Source organism: Stigmatopora nigra, chromosome 4 (assembly GCF_051989575.1).
Source record: "Stigmatopora nigra isolate UIUO_SnigA chromosome 4, RoL_Snig_1.1, whole genome shotgun sequence".
NCBI lineage: Eukaryota > Metazoa > Chordata > Actinopteri > Syngnathiformes > Syngnathidae > Stigmatopora > Stigmatopora nigra.
This window is the reverse complement of record NC_135511.1, coordinates 6,182,818-6,198,041: the sequence shown is the minus strand read 5'-3', so window position 1 is coordinate 6,198,041 and position 15,224 is coordinate 6,182,818. Positions and strand designations below refer to the sequence as shown.

At 37.1% G+C, this 15,224-nt stretch overlaps 1 long non-coding RNA gene across 1 annotated transcript in view; it reads right to left on the bottom strand.

Annotated features, from left to right (window-relative positions):
* LOC144195891 (uncharacterized) overlaps positions 1–11,914 on the bottom strand; it is a 36,344-nt gene extending 24,430 nt beyond the window's left edge. The window contains exon 1 of the long non-coding RNA XR_013326179.1: positions 11,771–11,914. This is a non-coding gene — a long non-coding RNA (uncharacterized LOC144195891). The remainder of the gene's footprint in view (positions 1–11,770) is intronic.
* Positions 11,915–15,224: the final 3,310 nt, after the last annotated feature.

Here is a 15,224-nt window from a genome sequence, read left to right as displayed (position 1 = left end):
TCTCAATATGTCTGCATTTTAATATACAGAAATAGGTCATGGGATATAAATAATTGTAGGGGTTTGAATTACTTATATTTTGTCATCGATATGTGTTTGAAGCTTTCCTTTAAACGTATTTTAAGTATTTTTACATTGGAAATTACTCACGTTTTCACTGCCTGCCTGATTGTGACATCTTGCCCCCCAACCAACTGTGCATGTGCCGAAAGTGTCATAGCAACCAGTGAGTTAATAAATTATGCAAAAATATATTTGTTATATAATGTATACATCTTCCTCTAAAATAATAAACACACCACACACCTTTTATTTACTAGTAGTGTCACATTTTATTCATACGTTATTTTGTCAAAAACAACCCTCATAACAAAAGAAGTCAAATTCCAAACTGTGATGAGCAAACAACTCAATACATGACACAGTTCCTGACAGATATCTTTATCTGAAAATATTCTCCTCATTCCCCAGTGTAATGTTCTACTTGTGTGCCGACCGCTCAGTATGTGCATGTGTATAGCCCTAAGGCAGGGTTTTAGGGCGTTCTCCTGCCCTATCTTCCTTCCATTTTCTCTCTTCATTCACTTTGTGGCCCGTTTCATCCCATCCTAGTCCTTCCCTGCATTTTATGCACCTTGTACACTCTTTTAAAACCTCACTGTCCTGTGTCGACCTATGATTCTAAGCAAACATCAACGTGAGGATACATAGGATATAGAAATAGAGTTCATGTTTACATCTTGCAAACATAGAATAAGAAATGAAGAAGAACCAAACACCTGCTGAGACTATTATTAGTAAATAGTATGTGGCTTTCAGTGATTCATTATTCTTCAGGTCAAGTCCAGGTCTGCTTTGACATTCTGCTCCCCCTCCCGTGCCGCCTGTCTCATTTCCTTCCCAGTAACAATCCATTAGCGTGCGCTCGGCTCAAACAAGCAGCCGTTTAATTATTGTCTCTTTGTTGGCAGCACGCCTGTACTGCCCATCATTATGGCAGAGGGGAGGTCTTACATTGATATTGTGCATGCAAAACATGACAACATGCACACACGAATATACAGTGACTTGCACCTAACCCTTTATAGGGCATTCATTTACAGTATATAATTGACCGCCATTGACGACACTTGGCATCCAATCCAATGTGACTAGTAGAATCTTCCAGGAACCATTCAAAGCAATAAGTTAAATGATACTATGAAAATTTTTTATGGATTTACTGTTGTTATTTTTGTTTTGATTAGCATTTCTTAATTTAAATATATATATATATATATATATATATATATATATATATATATATATATATATATATATATATATATATATATATATATATATATATATATATATATATATATATATATATATATGAACAATAATAAAAATAATATTATAATATGATTTTCATTTAAGCTTTCATATACATCACATACAGTGGACATCATATTTTGGTTAAATAGACCACATTTGTATACCTAATTTTAACATTTTCTACTTTGCAAAAATTTCAAAAGTTTCCAATAATTTTTATATATATTTAAGTGTACAGAGCTCGTACATGTGTGTGTGTGTGTGTGTGTGTGTGTGTGTGTGCATCAGCTCGGTTGATATAAATCCTGCCTTACTGTATTTTTAATCTGTTTATGCACTTGAGCAAGCATTTTTATGATAATTAACACATCTGCCTATTATTATCACCGGATGTTTTCTCTTCCTTGATCATGTCATGTTTGATAAACTAGATGTTAATTTTAGGTAGCTTCGAATCAAATCATTCGTGCATGATGAATCATTATCATAAAAGACCTTTTTAAAATTTGTTTCGTCTCTTAGAGAAACAGAATAAATTGTAAAACCTTCCCCTGCATTTGGCTTTGCAGGCCGCGGCTAATGAACGGAGCGCAAACGAAACACTGCCATCTTGCAGGTGACAGTAATCGGCGACATTAATCCATGCAAATGAAATGCTCTGCATGCAAAGCGGACAAGCACAGTAATTGAATATGCGAAGTTTCATCAGACCTCCCCTTCGTCATCAATAGAGGCGTGTAGCCTATTCTCAAATGCGTATGCGAGCACGTGTTTATGCCAGCGGACATTTTAGGACTACCCTCCTTTTGCGCCTTAAGATGGTGGCACCTTGAGGTGGCGCGTAGCTCCTCCTCAGCATCCCTGTCACTACCATCCTTCTTTCCTCTACACGACAACACAAGACGGGCCCCTTTCCTAACCCCGAGCCCCCCGTTATAAATATTTAATTCACAGCTCTCTAATAAGGATATTAAGGCGAGTATACCCCCCACCCGGGCATATATGCATGACTCTTCTCATCAAATTTACATAAAAGGGCCAGATGCTAATGCGAGCATAGGAACTCCCGCTCACTATTCTATAAGCACAGCTACCCGGCCCCCAGTCCGAGCACTCGTATAATTTAAATGGCCGACACCGTCATCTATTTTTTAAATGCTGCGCTGCCTGCCAAATATAACCAAGCCTCTATATCCTATGCTTCATAGGGAACATGTCCCTAGTACATAGATAGTGCCACTGCAGAATTGATTATTCCTCCGTTAGTGTTCCTTGTGAGTGCCCAGTACAACACCTTTAACTCATTGACTGCCATTGACGTTGGTAGACGTCCAATCATGTGCCTCTTTTCATCTTTCTGTGGTAAATTCAAATAAAGGGTTTGATGTCCAATCTATTTGAAATGGCTGGGTTTTTTTCTTTTGCTTGAACACACCCCTTGTTCAAAAGGAATTTACGTCTAACACTCTAAATGGCAGTCAAGGACTTCAACATTTTTTAAATTAAATTTTAATTGTCACTTCAATAATCTTCATTTTTTTCATCTTATTCGATGATCAGATCCAATTAAGATTGGATAAATCGACAATTCTATATGGGTATATTATGATCAAGTCCGATCTGTTTAAAATGTCAGAGTTGCTACAACACTATAGTACAGTGGGGGTTGAAAATCACAATAGTACCTTGAGCATATGTTGTCGAAATATTTAGCATATACCATATTTGGAGTGTATGCTCCACTATTTTGTAATTAGTGCAAGATAAATAATGCATTAGGGAAAGAAATATATATTAATCAAATCAATTTATCATTAATCATTAATCAAAAGGCAGTGGAGCCTGGACATCCAAGAGGGCATGCATGGCATCTAGCTTTAGAGAGGGAGTGGAAAAATAGCAAAATTGCTTTTTTGGGGGCATATGACGCAATTTTAAACTGCTGTAGTGACATTGGTTATATTACAATAAATTATAATAAGACAAGGTAACATTACTTTTGGGCATAGTCTCTTGTTTAGAGTCAGATGGCTCTTCATAATTAATTTCACGGTGTAAAATCCAAATCTGATCTCACATTGAAATTTTTTCTCTCCAGATTTCACCTGTTTTTGCACACCGAGGGTGTTAATTATAAGAGGGTTGGGTGTCAAGGCCCCGAAAACAACCATAGCAGTCCAATAAAGTAATCAAGTATGGACTTTAAGTCACCCTTATATCCTTTATTTCTTCGAAGAATTATAATACAATGTGCCTTGTGTATGGATTTTGAAATTTTTAAAAGAAAAAAGGGATCCGGATTTTCAAAAACTGAATGTTATCGTTGAAAAATTGTGCTTTCTGCACCCAAAAATATTGAAGAAATCAAACCAAAATAAACCAAAAAATCAAAGCAACACAAAACGGTGTGACCCAGACCCTTCATTGTTTTTTCCCCCCCACAACGCAAAATAGTCATTCTACTCGTTATTTACAGTTAGACTTGGCAGCGATCATTCACCGTCAGTCTCTCCCAGGTCAAATGAATCTTTCGCCATCAATGAATTAATAGTACTAAAATAAATAGTATTTGAAAATGTCTATTGCCCCAATGGCCGCAAATCTTGCAGCACCTAAAACCACGACTCAATGACGTTAAAATTCTGAGAAGACCATGCTGTCTACAGCATGGCAGAGCACAGCATGCCCGCTGCTTGCAACAAGACGCTCAAGTAGCCATGCATGATGTCATTAAAAAGGGCTGAATGATGCAGCATTCCTCACTAGATTATTGAAAAGTATGACAGCCACATACGTTTTTGTGAGAGGTCAAAAGGTCAAACAAAGGGTCAACTTCTTGCAAAACTCGCAATAAGTACTGAGCATACAGAAGAATGAAATTGCATTAATCTCAACCCTCAAAACGAAAAAGGATGATAAAACAAAGACACAGTATAAGCAAAATAATAAAAAAGACACCTCGGTGGTGCGAATACCGTCTTTTCCGGACTATAAACCACACTATTTTCACAATTTGGCTGGGCCTGCGACAAATACTTGAGTCTTTTTATAGTCCAAAAATAGGGTAGTCTTGATAGCTGTAGTGCAAAAGATTAGATTAGAGATTAAAATACTGAAATCTTTGGATAACTTGACTCTCTACATAAGAGATGGACCTCAGAAAGCCTTTATTTGAAATGAAAGTCAAACACAATAGCGCAAGGGTGTCAAGTCATCTTGGCTGCAGGCCGCATTGTAATTATGGTTTCTCTCGGAAGGCCATTACTGGATGTCTGCCAATTAGTCGAGTAAATGACAAGTATTTTGATAGTTCATTTTAGAGGGTTAAAAGGGTTCCATACCATATTTCTGAGCCTGCTGAACCAAATGTTCCTTTTATTGTTTTTCCATTTTTTTGGTTTAATTTACTCTTAACTGAAAAGAAAAAAAGGGGTTAATTATTTTATGATGTTCTTTTTAGAATTCATTCCCAAACAGTTTTTTTGCCATTTTTAAAGCAAAAACAGGTCATTTTTTCCATTTTAATTGTTTTATTTTAATTTTTAATATTAAAACAAAAAGGAAATTATTTATTATAGTCAGGTTAATTCTTTTTTAAAATAAAAAATATTTACTATATATATATATATATATATATATATATATATATATATATATATATATATATATATATATATATATATATATATATATATATATATATATATATATATATATATATATATATATATATATATATATATATATATATATATATATATATATATATATATATATATATATATATATATATATATATATATATATATATATATATATATATATATATATATATATATTATTCCTCAAAAAGTCAATGTACTTGAGTACTTGTAGGACAGAACACATATCTGGCCCCCGGGCCTTAACTTTGACAACATTGCAATAGTTTGTTTCCATTCACTCAATAGAACACAGGTGTCGTTTTGGTTTGTTGCCGACGTCATTCACAACACGCACTCTCACAACCAATGAAACCGGGCCAAACTGGCAGAGGCTGATGCTGCCATGCGCACGGTGATCTCACCTACCGTTGCCTTGACGACACCAACCAGAGGGAAAAGCCTTATTCTGTGTACGCATGCGTATGCGCGACTGTGATTGTGACAGACTAAGACGAGGAGGGCCTGCAGGAAATCACATTGTGCCCGGCTTGTTTAAGCTTTATGCCTCATTCACTTACTAGCCTTTTTTTCCAGGGGAAACAGGCAGCCCTTTCAATTATTAAGGCAGTAAATTTAACATGACGCTGCCAGTAAAAGAGCTGGCCAGTGCTTTTAACAGTGCTTGAAATCCCCACATGTACAGCACTAAGTTCTACCGCTACACACGCACTTACCCCTTTTTTTCCTCCAACAGAGAGGCAAAGTCCCCTTACTAGCAGCTGCTATTGTTGAATTCTATTAGTGATGAAGAGCTAACTCAGACTATAGGGGTCATCTGCTCATCAATGGGTGGTACTGGCCTAGGCTCGCTCTGCAGCCATGAATGCACTGAATTCATTAGCCCTGGTGCACAGATGGTGTCTGGCTGCCTGTCTCAAGTTCAAGTTCATGTCCAGGAGACGCACATACACGCATAAACACACAGATGCGTGAACACAGATAGAAAACTAGCGACATAGACCAAGCTTAAGCCCAGACAAACAGACGTTGCTGAACGAGATGCTGCCATTGTTCCCTTTCATCCACGGGATGGAGACCCACTATTTGCATGGATTGGCTAACTGTCGACACAGAATCAACAGGACTACTTACTAGAGGGGTAGAGTTGGAGTCCAGTTGGGTTGATGTTTTGAATGCTTAAGCTAAGATCCAATCAAAACGAATATTAAACAATATCCACATTTATACAGATGCCTATTTTTTGGTCAAATGTCAAAACATTCAAATTACTTTGTTTTCAAATCATATAAGTAGGGGTTAGGTTAAATGTGTAAATAACATCATATAAAGTCAAAGGTCATTGACTTTAATAAAACTATTTGTCAAAGATCATATCATCCAAAGAATCAATGTTATATATATATATATATATATATATATATATATATATATATATATATATATATATATATATATATATATATATATATATATATATATATATATATATATATACAAGCTTACTTCCCAACAAAGACTACAATGTATGGCATTTTTTGACAAACAGGCTGAATAAAAAAAGAGGATGACATTGACATGACTAGGAAGAGGTCATTTATTTTCTCTTCTTTTTTCCCCTAAATGGAAATAAAATGCCCAAAATATTTCTGTGGCTAATAACGCATAATAATTCACAAATCCTAAGTCATCCCTACATGTAGACTATTCATATGCTCAATGAGAGAACTCAACCAAGGTTGTTCTACTTTTTGTAGAAGCTGCTATGTCCTGTGTTCACAATGCATGTAAAAGCCTCACACATAAAATATGCTGATTTCCTTTTGGGTGAATATGAAAACACCTTTCATGGTCACAGTGGTTTTGTCACTATTCAAATCAAATGGCAACTAATGAGCCATTTGAACTGGAAGTGCATGATCATGTTTTAGTGCCAATGACAGCTATAGATGTCCAAACCCTTTAGATTGGAAGGGGTTGCCAATGATCGAACAATTGCTGCCAACACTGCCAGTTCTAAAGGATTGGACTTCTATCAATGTCATTGCTAACCAATGTCCTAAAAATAATAATAATTTAATCCTCTTGTGTACTGCGCATCCCTGTAAGGATTGCCGAGCCTATCCCATCAGACTTTCGTCAAAAGGCAGACTACACCTGAGACTGGTTGCCAGTCAGCCGTAGGGCATAAAGAAGGACAAACGACCACTCACAATCATAACCGTAACCCTGATCAAAACAAAACTGTTCTGAAAATAAAGTTGAAAAAAGGACTTAGGCTGTGCTTTACACAGCTTTGCACTGAAATTTATACTGAAACTAACAAAGACACAATCCTAACAAACAGGCACAAACAAAGAAACACAAAATTAAATGGTAACACTTTAAATCCTAACAGCACTGGCCAACTCTCTGCAAGTTGTTTTGGGAAAATAACCAACAAAATTGCAAGAAAAAATGTCAGGGAAGGACAATTCAGTCTATTGATCAAAATAAAGTGAGTAAAATATGCTGCCCTTAAACTATAAACTTGGGTAAATGAAGAGAGTTGAATAACATTGACTATTTTGGTAAAGAGTTTTAGCTTGTATAGGGTATACAAATTCTTATAACTCACTATTAAGCGTGTAAAAATTTATTGTTCTAGGTTACCGTATTTTCACGACTATAAGGCGCACCCTCAATGAATGAGTTTTCCATATACAAGGCGCAATGTATTATAAGGCGCACTGTATTATAAGGCGCACTGTATTATAAGGCGCACTGTATTATAAGGCGCACTGTCTATTATGGAGAAAATTTAAGACTTTTAAGTGCGCCTTACAGTCATGAAAATACGGTAATATGTTTAATGCTTGCTCAATGGTCCAATCAAATGGATTTTTATACGTAGAACAAGCTTGTAAAAGTTAACGTTATGTTTAAAATAAGTAATGAGTGTGTTTTTGTTTTAGCTGATTGCCCCAAAAAATGTGACAATACAACGAAAAACAAGTTAGATCTTTTCATTTTAGCTCAAAAATATACTCTTTATTTTAAAGGCGGAAATGTTTCAGCCAGAAAAATCTCCCCCAAAATGTCAAATGCCTTTTTTTTGTTTTTTTTAACTTGGGCTTTACATATAACTGTCCTAAACGTGCACATATAATCAATTGAAGGCCCTTTAACCAAATTGAAGTGTGTCACATTTTGAATCATGGAACATTATAACAGCATCTATACTGTATTGTATTGTCATAAATAATAAACGCTTTCTTGTGAGTCAAGTTGTCCACACCTTATGAGCCACAAGATTGCTGAAATAACAAAAAAATGACGCTGCCACATGTTTACTTTCCCTGTTCTTCCACACACACAAAAACAAAACAAAAATCAAATCAATATGGTTAACTAGAAAAATATATATAGAATTGAGCTGATACACTTGTTTGACATTATATGTCTTAAAATGAGATGGGCCCTAAAAAAGATGCCAAGTTCAAATTCCCACAAAGGACATAAAGACATCAGTGAAATTACATAGTGTACCTAAATGCCTAAGTGCAGAGTGTTGAAGTGGGGCCATATGTAGCACAAGCCTTTGAAAATCACTAAGTCTATAACTAAGATAATGGCTATGCCATTATGCATACAACTGGCAGAGGCGTGAGACGTTCAAAGACCGTTAGTCTACTCTACGTTGGCCTTTCTTTGGGGATGCAGATGAGTAGGGTGCACTTGACATCTTTTCATGACAAGTCCCCTACATTTATCCCCCCCCCAACCTCCCATCATATTGGGCCCGCTCATGGCATTGCCACTTGCCCCCACCGAGCGTGGGAATGGGATGGTCCAGCCGTTCACATCTCCTGCACTGCGGTTAACGGAATCAATTAAGGCGGCCCGACCCCCCCAAACACAGCCACTCTCCCCCTCTTCTGCCACCACCCTCCTCCTCACACCCCATGACCCCCATCCCTTCTGAACCCCCACTATTTGTCAGCCCCCCAATACATCCCAATTATTGGTACCCCCCTGCTTTGGGATGCCAGTACTGTTTCTTGAGTTGAACTTGTAGAAATATATATGAGCCTAAATGCTCGTCGATATAATACAATAAGCAACCATAAATGTCAACCATGTATGGTGATGGTGTAAGGAAAGTTTAGTGTATAGGCAATGCTATTACAATTCTCCTGAATATATCACCAAGTTAGCAAATAACAATTAACAATACATTTCCATGTGTTTAAATCCTAATTGCTACATATACACAAGACAAGGTGCATTTTCTTGATGAGTGTAGAAGTGATTTTTACTTTCGGTTATCTAGCTTTATGACGAGCAGAACACTCATACAGCTAGATAACCAAAGATAACAACACACTTCCTAATCTTCTGCAATAATCCACATGCACAACTCCTCCGCTTCTGATTTCCAACTCTCCGACTCTTACAATTGAAAATACATTTAAGCATAATAAAAAATGACATTCTGCCTTATATTCCAGTTTTGCGGTCACTACACATGATGCAAAAAAAATCCTCCATGAGAAAGAGGGCAAGAAAAAAAATGATAATCCCAATGTTAATGTTACATTGACTTGACATGAAGCAATATGAGTGAGTTGAAGCAGGCCAGTTATAGAGTGCAGTCATCCTTGCACAGGGCCCTCATCTGCAATGCAAATGAGCCTGAATTCCACATAAGACTCGTTCGCCTCTATTAAATCGTTGTGGAGCAGCCATAGATATCCTGTGAGGCCAGAGAAGAACCAGGAAGGTGTGAGGAGAGAGAGCTAGAGAGAGATATAGAGGGGGGGGGGGGGGGTCCGTCTTTCCCATGGAACAGCGCAGGGAATTAGGACGCAAATGTTTCGGATTAGGAAGTCTGGATCTTGCTTTCGAGGATCAGATTGTCCTTGCTCCCAATGAAGGAGAGGCGATGCCTCAAAGCTTCGCAGCCGGCGGTTTCCACTATGCAGGCGGCGTGTATGTTTCCCCTCATCCGCAAGGAGTGTGGATGGATGGAAAGGGGCCATTCCCAAAAGCTTGGGGGGGCTGGACAAAATATGGACCAACCCCGGTGAGGTCAGAGGTCTCGGACCACGATGTATGTAAATACGATGATGTCATGAAGAAAAGCAAAATTAAATCCCCCCCACCACCACTGCTACCCTCATCCCTCACTCCTCATTCTGCTCCTCTTCCCTCCGTATCCGCGCACACGTCCGCGCTGGGTGGAAAAAAATCCTCTTTGCCGGTAAGAAGCAACGTTCACGTCGTTTTTCACGTCAGGGAAAAAATATTTTCCATTTCTTTGCCTCAACCTGACACCGAAAAAATGCGTTTAAGTGGAGAATGCGCGCGAGGAAAAAGAGAACCGAGACGGGAGTAGAAAAGAAACGAGGAGATTTCGCTTCTGCGTCAAAATGTGGACTTCCATTTTTTTTTTGCGCATCCGTAGCGAAGACTCCAACGGCACCGTAACCATGTTGTTCTTTTCCCCAAGCATTCTGAACGCAACACGACTCGTGAGAGCAATAATACGAGCGATATTACCACGTATGGCATGACGCTCTTTTTTGACCACTTACGACACGTTTACATCTTTCTGCAGAATTTTTGACACGACACAGACGAGTAAAGCAATTTCCTTAATTGAGGATGATGTTTGTCAATCACGCCATCATCCACTCGCCAAAGGGTCCCACTCGCAGTGTGGCTGGTGGGCGGGGCTAACCGTGTGTCCAAATGAGTCAAATATTATACGTGTACACTGCTTTTACTTATGAAATATCATATTTTGAAGCACAATTTACATTCTTATTCTCTTGCACACTTACATTCATTTCTTCAATATGATACATCGTATATATCACAATCGCAAATATCAAAACAACATACTTCGTGTTCTGAAAATACGTGAAAATAGCAAGCACTAAAAATATCAGTTTTTTTAAGTTGAATAAGATCAAAATTTCTCTTTCCTATTAGATTAAAATATAGCCATCTCATTAAGGCTTCAGAACGGGCCTTCCACGGGCGTATTCACGCACGCGCATACACGCACGCTTACACAAATACACTCAAACAAATACACTCACACAAATACACGCGTACAAATACACGCACGAATTAACACGCACAAATACCCACACAGACACAAACGCGCACACACCCACACACCCGCACACACACGCACGCCCACACGCGCACACGCACTCTCTCTCTCACACACACGCACACACATTCACAGGCTCACGTCATTACACCCTAAGAATTCAAATACAAATCGTGCTTCAATTTTTTTGTGACAAGATGTAGGCTACTGCATACGAAATTGTACACGTAAATGACATGTTTGTTAGATTCATAAATGACAACATTTTACTTAAAGCATGTAATGTTACAAGTGGGACTTTATGGTTTTTTTTTTTCATAATATCAAATGACGAAGTATTTGATCTCCACCCAAGTCTACCTGAGCAAACGTATGGTTAAACGTCTAAAAAAAACACACACACATCAAATAATATTATATATAATTATATATATGTAGATATATATGTTAAGAATAGTTTATTTTCTTTTTAAAATATATGAGTTGCACTACAAATAACTTAAAATAACTGCAGCAATAAAAAGCAAGTCACTCCAATCTGGGTCAAAAAGAAAATCAACCCCAAACTTGTTTTTTTTTTCTTCTTTTTTTAAATAACCAATCCATACTCAACTAACACATGTCTATATTACACATAATTCAAATGTAAACTTTTCTTTCACAAATCAAACTTAAAACTTGCACTTACTTCATAGAAAGGTGCATCATTTGAAGTGTGTCGTCCGTCTTTGTCTTGCCGTCACATTTCTGCTTCAAATATCCCGTTCAAAAATAAGAAAAAGAAAGAAAAGTAGGAATGGGGGGGGGGGGGGGGGCAGACGCCGTGCACTTTGTGGAATAACCTGCATTTGATGCATGCTGGAGCCGCTCTGAGCACAGTGTGACCATATCCCAGGATCATGATAAACGGAGCTAGGAAGGAAGAGAGGGAGAAAGGGGGGAGGGATGGAGAGAAAAGGAGGAGGAGGTATATGTGTGTGTGTGGGGAGGGGGGGGGACTTTACCATACTGCCACCAAATAGAAAAAGTGCGTGTAGAGTTTTCAGTCACTCGGTTGATGATGGAGTGGGATGGTGATGATGATGATGGTGCTGCTGCTGCTGCTGATGATGATGAGGGGCGCGGAAGGGGGGGGGGGACGAAAAGTCCACCCTTCTATGTGAGGACGTGCTCAGAAATCCGAACAAGTGCCCCCAAATTCTTTTGTTACCCCCCAAAAGTGTTCATGTCCCTCCAACTACAGCACGATGACACAAACCATGCACAGTCAACCAACCCCACTCACATTTATTTCCACTATAACACATCCGTACACATTCTTAAATGATAGAAACACACTTTTAAAAGATATCTTGATAATAATGACTCAAATATAAAGGTGTTACAGTTATCAATAATAACACATTTGAGTGCATAAATAATGACAGTATGGTTTATTTGTGGAAATTCAATATATACATCTCTATTTATCATTGTAGTACAAATATTAAATACAGTCAATACAGTTTTATTGGAGGTTTTATTTATTGGTTCCCATCTTGACGTTATATTCTCATCAGTATTAAAAATCATGGGAGCCCTCCCTCTGTCTAATTAATTCAGGCTGCCGTTAGGTTGCGCGTGCACATCCAGTGACGTCGACGTGCAGCCATATTTAAATACACCAAAGCAATTAGCACATCCGAATATGCAAATGTGACTGGTAGTACACGGTCATTGTGCGTGGGCTTGGCTGCTTGCATGGCCGCAGACGGACTAATGTTCGCCCCTTTCCACTCTTTTTTTTCTTCTTAACCGGCGGGGGGTCTTATATTACAGAATTATCTTTTAATTTGACGCTTCTGGAGCACAAAGAAGAAAAGATGAGTGACCTCAACGTGGACCAACCGAACAACAATTATTATTTTTATTTTTTTAAATATTTTTTTTAATGAGACGACTGCAAGCTGCAACATTCTCCGATGGTATTATTTTTTTTAATACGAGAGTATTTATGAGAATAATTGTATTGTTGTATTATAGTCATCATTTATACTGACTTTTATTTGGTCCAGTGATTGCTATTTCAATATTAAGTATTTAAGGGTTTGTGTGGATTATTTGATATTAGAGGATGGAGATGTTTTTAATTATGTAAATAAATGATGAATGTTGTCAGATTGCATGCATGGGCGCACCTCGACCAATCTGCTCCCTTACAAAGACGACCGGAAAGTGACATTATAAACGCCCTTCAAATAAAAGGCAAAATAACCGAAATTCCATTCGTAAAAATTACAGTGACGCATTTTTTAAACCTAATAACTAAAATTTGATTACACGTCGCTATAATCATAATAAATTAGTGATAGGTCGCCATGCACGTAACCTTAAAACTGCTGTTACATCGTCGTCTTGTAATTAAACAGATTTTCTAGAAATTTCGTCTCAATGCACCTCAAAAAAGTCACCAAGAATTTGGCAATGTTAACGTGTAAGGTTGAGTCTATCTGCCATTTTAAATTGCACAGAGCTTTACAGAAACTTCTCAAAACAGTGGTGTTATATTTATTCTTTATAGTTGTGAAAATCTAATTTATTTCTTATATTATTTTAATGTTCTCTGTACTATGTTTAACACACTTGACAAATTATCACAAGAAAAAAAGCATGTAATATTTGCATGAATTAAAGTCAAGGGACATAATATGTTTAGTTAGATCTTGTGCAACCCTGCAACCGTTATGCTTGTAATATAATATTAACGAGAATATTTTCTTACCATCGTAAATGTTTTTTAAGTGGTACATTGGAACTGGAATAATTATTTTCATTTTGTTGTGCACAGGGACATGATGTTACATTGTACTGTTGCATTATTATAATGCACAGTTCACGCATTTAGACAAATTGATGGTATTTAAACTATATAACATAAAATGAAACCATATTATTTTTGCCTCGCATCCGTTTTACAGCCTTAAGGGTTTATGTTGCAGTGCCTTTGACGGCATTAGACGCTGCCAACTTCTCTGTATTCAAATTAAATAGACGTCTTTCTCCGTCAATGGCAATGTGATCGAATTGGAAAAATCTACTACCAAGTATTATTATAATGTTCCTTATTGCCGATCACGAAGTGCCGAGATTGATGACTCAATAATGACATCTAGCGGCAAAAAAGAAGAATGACTACAACTGCATCTGGAAAAAGCGGCTTCGATGAGGTGCAAAAATGCACGTTTTCCACGAAACTTGCTTTAAAAAAATACTGTACTCTGCAGGTAAAATTAAAATAGAAGTCAATTCGACATTTTTCAAGCTTTGAAAGTTGGAACGTAATTTCTGTACATTAAATATTTGAATTATGTTCATCTTTTAATGCAGACTTGGGCAATTAATTCCACAAAGAGCAGCAGTGGGTACAGGTTTTTGTTCCAATCCATAAGAGGAAAGTGCAATCAACTGGATTAATGTCAGGTGCTTCTTGTTTCATAAGAAATATAAATAGTTGGAACAAAAATCTGCACCCACCGAGGCCCCCGAAGACCGGATTGCCCAGGTCTGTTTTAATGGATGAGCCGGAGTGACTATATTGTATTAAGTTGTGGGTATATTTGGCTCTATATGCACTTAATATGAGCAATCGTTTCACTTTAACATGCTTGATGTGTACAGCATTGTTTATTGGACTAAAAGTGACAGGGACAGTGTTTCATTTTACCGTTTAATATAAAATTAGTGTTTCTGTAACCCAATGTTATTATACCTTATAAATAATTCATTTAAAATCTAAATTATAATCATACACCACAAATTCCTGATTCATGTTTTAAAAGTTTACCTTGCAGGATGCATTCATTAGACTAAATTGTGCTGTTTTCTTTGAAAAGTGTATTCTTTAAATAAAGGGTTGACTTTTTTAAATTACATTTTAAATATAACTTAGTTGACTTGAAAACAAGAAATTGTTATAAACAAAATGGTTGTGTGCAGTCATGAATGCAGTCCTTTTGGAAGCTAGTTGCATTTAAAATATTCATCTTTCATCTTGTTTGTTCATAAAGTAAATGTGTGTGCGATTTTAAAATGTCAATCAAACAATGAATTCAACGAAAGGGAGAAGTATTTTTGAACAAAGCCATAGCAAAACTTTTTGAAAA